This window comes from Rhinoderma darwinii, chromosome 1, assembly GCF_050947455.1.
Source record: "Rhinoderma darwinii isolate aRhiDar2 chromosome 1, aRhiDar2.hap1, whole genome shotgun sequence".
NCBI lineage: Eukaryota > Metazoa > Chordata > Amphibia > Anura > Rhinodermatidae > Rhinoderma > Rhinoderma darwinii.
This window is the reverse complement of record NC_134687.1, coordinates 278,159,412-278,166,424: the sequence shown is the minus strand read 5'-3', so window position 1 is coordinate 278,166,424 and position 7,013 is coordinate 278,159,412. Positions and strand designations below refer to the sequence as shown.

At 42.6% G+C, this 7,013-nt stretch overlaps 2 pseudogenes; both read left to right on the top strand.

The window, feature by feature from the left end:
* The first annotated feature begins 6,475 nt into the window (after positions 1-6,475).
* Positions 6,476-6,594, top strand: LOC142712182 (5S ribosomal RNA; annotated as a pseudogene).
* A 67-nt stretch (positions 6,595-6,661) lies between these two features.
* Positions 6,662-6,780, top strand: LOC142735949 (5S ribosomal RNA; annotated as a pseudogene).
* Positions 6,781-7,013: the final 233 nt, after the last annotated feature.

Genomic DNA, 7,013 nt, shown 5'->3' with positions numbered 1-7,013 from the left:
GGAGAAGTTCCCCTAACTGGCAAGAAGGGAAAAAGTCAAAAGAGGTGCAAAGTCTGCTATAAGAGGGCGATAAGGGATGACACAATATATTGATGTGACACGTGTCCCAAATAAACAGAGCTCTGTATGAAAGTGTTTTAAGATGTATCATACAGTCCTTGATTTTTAATCTACCCCAGTTTTACTTACCCTGATGCACTCCGCACAGCTTATCCCCCCTCGTCTTTCCCCTCTGGGCCCTGCTGTGTGCCCAGGCAGCTGATAACAGCCACATGTAGGGTATTGCCATACCCGGGAGAACCCACATAACATTTTATGGGGTGTAGGTCTCCGGTCAAAATGCTCACTACACCTCTAGATGAATGCCTTAAGGGTGTAGTTTTTAAAACGGGGTCACTTCTTGCGGGTTTCAACTGTACTGGTACCTCAGGTGCTTCTGCATACATGACTTCGCACCAGAAAATCCCCAGTAGGCCAAATGGTGGTCCTTTCCTTCTGAGCCCTCCCATGGGCCCAAACGGCAGTTTATCACCACAAATGGGGCATTGCGGCACTCAGAACAAATTGTGCAACAGAATGGGTATTTTGTTTCTTGTGAAAATAAGACATTTTCAGCCAAAACGACATATAATTTGAAAAAAATAATTTTGTTTTCATTCCCAGCCCAATTCAAATAAGTTCTGTGAAAAAACTATGGGGTGAAAATGGTCACAACACCCATAAATGAATTCCTTGAGGGGTGTAGTTTCCAAAATGGGGTCATTTGTGGTTGGTTTCTATTGCTTTGATACCTCTGGGGCTCTGCAAATGCGACATGGCACCCGAAAATCAATCCAGCAAAATCTGGACTAAAAAGAACACACAGCGCTCCTTTCCTTCTGAGCCCTCCCATGGGCCCAAACCGCAGTTTATCACCACAAATGGGGTATTGCCGCACTCAGGACAATTTTATTTCTTGTGAAAATAAGAATTTTTGAGCTCAAATTACATATTATTGGAAAAAATATATATTTTTTTAATTCCCAGCCCAATTCAAATAAGTTCTGTGAAGAAACTGTGGGGTCAAAATGGTCACAACACCAAGAAATGAATTCCTTGAGGGGTATAGTTTCCAAAATGGGGTCACTTCTTGTGGGTTTCCATTGCTTTGATACCTCTGGGGCTCTGCAAATGTGACATGGCACCCGAAAACCAAACCAGCAAAATCTGTACACCAAAGAACACATAGCGCTCCTTCCCTTCTGAGGCCTCCCATGGGCCCAAACGGCACTTTATCGCCACAAATGGGGTATTGCTGCACTCAGGAGAAATTGGGCAACAAAATGGAGTATTTTGTTCCCTGTGAAAATAAGAAATTTTGATAAAAAATTACATCTTATTGGAAAACATTTCATTTTTTTAATGTCACAGCCCAATTGAAATAGGTGCTGTGAAAAAACTGTGCGGTCAAAATGCTAACAACATCCATAAATGTATTCCTTGAGGGGTGTAGTTTCCAAAATTGGGTCACTTCTGGTGGGTTTCCATTGCTTTGATACCTCTGATGCTCTGCAAATGCGACATGGCACCCGAAAACCAATCCAGGAAATCTGGACTCCAACAAACACATAGCGCTCCTTTCCTTCTGAGCCCTCGCATGGGCCCAAACGCAGTTTATCACCACAAATGGGGTATTGCCACACTAAGGACAAATTGGGCAACAAAATGGGGTATTTTGTTACCTGTGAAAATAAGAAATTTTGATCACAAATGGCATTTTATTGGAAAAAATTAATTTTTTTTCATTTCACAGCCCAATTCAAATACGTGCTGTGAAGAAAATGTGTGGTCAAAATGGTAACAACAACCATAAATGAATTCCTTGAGGGGTGTAGTTTCCAAAATGGGGTCACTATTGGGGGATTCCTACTGTTTTGGCACCTCAACACCTCTTCAAACCTGGCATGCTGCCTAAAATATATTCTAATAAAAAAAAGAGGCCTCAAAATGCACTAGGTCTTTCTTTGCTTCTAGGGCTTGTGTTTTATTCCACGAGCGCACTAGAGCCACATGTGGGACATTTCTAAAAACAGCAGAATCTGGACAATACATATTTAGTAGTATTTCTCTGGTAAAACCTTCTGTGTTACACAAAAAAAAATTAATAAAATTGAAATTCCGCAAGAAAAATGAAATTTGCAAATTTCACCTCCACTTTGCTTTAATTCCTGTGAAATGCCTGAAGGGTTAAAAACTTTCTAAATGCGGTTTTGAATACTTTGAGGGGTCTAGTTTTAAAAATGGGGTGATTTATCAGGGTTTCTAATACATAGGCCCCTCAAAGCCACTTCAGAACTCAAGAGGTACCTTAAAAAAAAAGGCTTTTGAAATTTTCTTAAAAATATGAGAAATTGCTGTTTATGTTCTAAGCCTTGTAACGTCCAAGAAAAATAAAAAAATGTTCAAAAAACGATGCCAATCTAAAGTAGACATATGGGAAATGTGAACTAGTAACTATTTTGGGAGGTATAACTGTCTGTTTTACAAGCAGATGCATTTAAATTCAGAAATATGCTATTTTTTCTAAATTTTCTCTACATTTTGCAATTTATCACCAATAAACACTGAATATATCGACCAAATTTTACCACGAACATGAAGCCCAATGTGTCACGAGAAAACAATCTCAGAATCGTTTGGATAGGTTTAAGCATCCCGATGTTATTACCACATAAAGTGAAATATGTCAGATTTGAAAAATGGGCTCTGAGCCTTAAAGGGAATGTGTTGCCAGCAAAACATGTATTTTTTTTTTTAGTTAAACATTTAGTGTGTAGGTGATTAAACATTGTTCAAATTTTTTTTATTTTTTTCACGAGTCAGGAAATATTATAAATTAGATTCTAATTTATAATATTTCCCAGTGCTGGTCACTAGATGGAGCTATTCCCAAAATTGCAGCATTGCATGTGGTAAAGCAACCACATTGCTTTTTGCTGCAAAATTGGGAAAAAAGCACTCGCTCTAGTGAGCTCTGAGAATCCCCCCCTCCTTTATCCTGGCTAGTGCCGGGATAAACGAGGGGATTGAACGGTCTAACCTCCTACACTGTGTGTCGCCATTTTTTGAGCTAACACACAGTGTAGTAGGTTTACATACAGTAGTAAACACACACAAACACGAACATACATAGAAATCTCTTACCTGCTCCAGCCGCCGCGGCTCCCTCCGGCCCATCCGCTCCGTCTGCTGCCGCTGGTCCAAGTGCACAAGTCCGGAAGCCGCGACCGGAAGTAGTAATCTTACTCAAAGAAAAGGATGTGGAGGAATCCTCCAGCTCACCTGACACACTCCTGTGTGTCGTTGAAAGCGCCCGGTTCCTCGTGTCGGCACACGGGTTGCAAATAGGAAACAGGGAAAAAAGATAGGATCCAGCGCTGAGATGCGTTTAAAATGGAACTCGAGGTTTCCAAGTTTAATGTCTTTGTTTAAAAGGAAGTCCAGTGGTTGGGTCCAGGGTATGCATGAAGTGGGAAGAGGGTATCCTCTGTGGCCTACGCGTTTCGGACGATCACAGCCAAGTCTAAGGACGCAGCGACGTCCGAAACGCGTAGGCCACAGAGGATACCCTCTTCCCACTTCATGCATACCCTGGACCCAACCACTGGACTTCCTTTTAAACAAAGACATTAAACTTGGAAACCTCGAGTTCCATTTTAAACGCATCTCAGCGCTGGATCCTATCTTTTTTCCCTGTTTCCTAGTAATCTTACTGTCCGGCCGCGACTTCTGGTCCACAGGAAAATGGCGCCGGACGGCGCGCATTTCAAATTGGACTGTGTGGGAGCGGCGCATGCGCCGTTCCCACACAGACGGCGTACACAGAAGTGGATGGAACGGGCCCCGTTCGCAGTCCCTATGGGACTGTGGCTGCCGTATTCCATATCTGTATGTGTCTTTAATCGACACATACAGAAATGGAAAAAAAAATGGCAGCCCCCATAGGGAAGAAAAAGTGAAAAAATAGAAAAAAGTAACACACAAACACACAAATAAATAAAAACGTTTTTAATAAAACACTAACATAAAACTGACATGAAAAAATCAATTTTGGTAACACTGTTCCTTTAAGGCCCAAACTAGGCTGCGTCCTTAAGGGGTTAATGACCAAGCCATTTTTTACATTTTTCCATCGTCGCATTCCAAGAGCTATAACCTTTTTATTTTTGCGTTTACGTATCTGTATAAGGTCTTGTTTTTTGCGGAATAAGTTGTATTTTTTAATAGCACCATTTTGGGGGACATATTATTTATTGATTAACTTTTATAAACTTTTTTTTTGGGGGGAATAGAAAAAAACCTGAAATTTCGCCACACTTTATCGCGTCTTAAATCTAAGCCGTTTACCGTGTGATATAAATAACACAATAACTTTATTTAGCGGGTTGTTACGATTGCAACGATACCAAATTTGTATAGTTTTTGTATGTTTTACTACTTTTAGGCCTGATTTACACGAGCGTGTGCGTTTTGCGCGCGCAAAAGGCATTTGACAGCTCCGTGTGTCATCCGTGTATGATGCGCGGATGCATGATTTTCGCGCAGCCGCCATCATAGAGATGAGGCTAGTCGACGCCCGTCACTGTCCAAGGTGCTGAAAGAGCTAACTGATCGGCAGTAACTCTTTCAGCACCCTCGACAGTGAGTTCCGATCACAATATACACCAACCTGTGAATCAAAAAAAGACGTTCATACTTACCATGAACTTCCTGCTTCCTCCAGTCCGGTCTCCCGGCCGTTGCCTTGGTGACGCGTCCCTCTCTTGTCATCCGGCCCCACCTCCCAGGATGACGCGGCAGTCCATGAGACCGCTGCAGCCTGTGATTGGCTGCAGGCTGTGCTCGGCCTGTGAATGGCTGCAGCTGTCACTTGGACTGAATTGTCATCCCGGGAGGTCAGACTGGAGGAAGAAGCCGGGAGTTCTCGGTAAGTCAGAACTTCTTTTTTTTTTACATGTTCATGTATATTGTGATCGGAAGTCACTGTCCATGGTGCTGAACCAGTTTAACTCTTTCAGCACCGTGGACAGTGACTGTCTCCTGCCGTCGCGTACCAGAACATTTTTTGCCGGGTTCGGTCAAAACGAGTTCGGCCGAACCCGGTGAAGTTCGGTGCGCTCATCTCTAATTTGACACTCCGTTTGGATGTTTGTAAACAGAAAAGCACGTGGTGCTTTTCTGTTTACATTCATCCTTTTGACAGCACTTGCGCGAATCACGCAGTTCGCACGGAAGTGCTTCCGTGCGGCATGCGTGGTTTTCACGCACCCATTGACATCAATGGGTGCGTGTTGCGTGAAAAACGCACGATTATAGAACATGTCGTGAGTTTTACGCAACGCACTCACGCTGCGCAAAATTCACGCATCATCTAAACTGCCCCATAGAGTAATATAGGTGCGTACGACACGCGTGAAAAGCACGCGCGTATATTACGCTCGTGTAAATGAGGCCTTACGCACTAAAAACGCTTTTTTTTCAAAATTATTTGTTTTTGTGTCTCCATATTTGAAGAGCCGTAACGTTTTATTTTTTTGCCGATGCGGTTGTGTGAGGGCTTTTTTTTTGCGGGAAGACTTGTAGTTTTTATTGGTACCATTTTGGAGTAGATGCGACTTTTTGATCACTTTTTATCACATTTTTTTAAAGTCAGGATTCACAGAAAACAGCAATTTTTCCATAGTTTTTTATTATTTTTTTTACGACGTTCACCGTGCGGGTTAAGTAATGTAATAGCTTTATAGGCGGGGTCGTTACGGACGCGGCGATACCAAATATGTGTAACTTTTTAACTTTATTTTGTTTTTTTAATAGTAAAGCATTTTTTAAGGGGAAAAGCTGTGTTTTTCATTTTTTTTCACATTTTTTTTAGTTAACTTTATTAAACTTTTTTTTAACTTTTTTACAAGTCCCACTAGGGGACTTTAATATGCGATTCTCCGATCGCTATAATAATACATTGCAATACTTTTGTATTGCAATGTATTACTGCCTGTCCGTTTTAAACGGACAGGCATCTGCTAGGTCATGCCTCCGGCATGACCTAGCAGGCATTCGCTCCAGGCAGACCTGGGGGCCTTTATTAGGCCCCCGGCTGCCATAAGAGACACAGACACTCGGCAATCGTATCGCTGGGTGTCGGTGGGAGAGAGAGGGAACTTCCTCCCTCTCTCCAAAACCACTCAGATGCGGTGCACGCTATTGAGCACCGCATCTGAGGTGTTAAACGGGTGAAATCGATACTAATATCGATCTCACCCGGCAGAGCAGGGACGCCCCCAGCTGCCTCTAGCAGCTGAGAGCAGGGAGATTTGACGCTCCCTGCTCTGTTTACTTTATCCTGATGCAGTGCCGTAAAAAGGCATATGCATCAGAATAAAGCCCGTTAGTGGCCGCCGTTAAAAGGCGTATTGGGGGTCACTAATGAGTTAAAGCATTCAATGGCCATTCTAAGCTGATTGTGCCTGCTCTCGTCAGATTGCAGAAGTTACACAGCTTGAGGCCTCGCTAGTACCAGTGTGGGAGACTGTCTAGGAATCCGTGGTGCGGTTGACTTTTTATTATGTCGTTTAGATTTTGTTTCACAATCTATTAAAAAGGACTATGGATTAAAGCATTTAACGTCAATGGCCATTCTAAGCTGAATGTGCCTGCTCTCGTCAGATCGCAGACGTTACACAGCTTAAGGCCTCGCTAGTACCAGTGTGGGAGACTGTCTGGGAATCCGTGGTGCGGTTGACTTTTTATTATGTAGTTTAGATTTTATTTCACAATCGATTAAAAAGGACTATGGATTAATGCATTTAATGTCAATGGACATTCTAAGCTGAATGTGCCTGCTCTCGTCAGATCGCAGAAATTACACGGTTTAAGGCCTCGCTATTACCGGTGTGGGAGACTGTCTGGGAATCCGTGGTGCGGTTGACTTTTTATTATGTCGTTTAGATTTTATTTCACAATCGATTAAAAAGGAC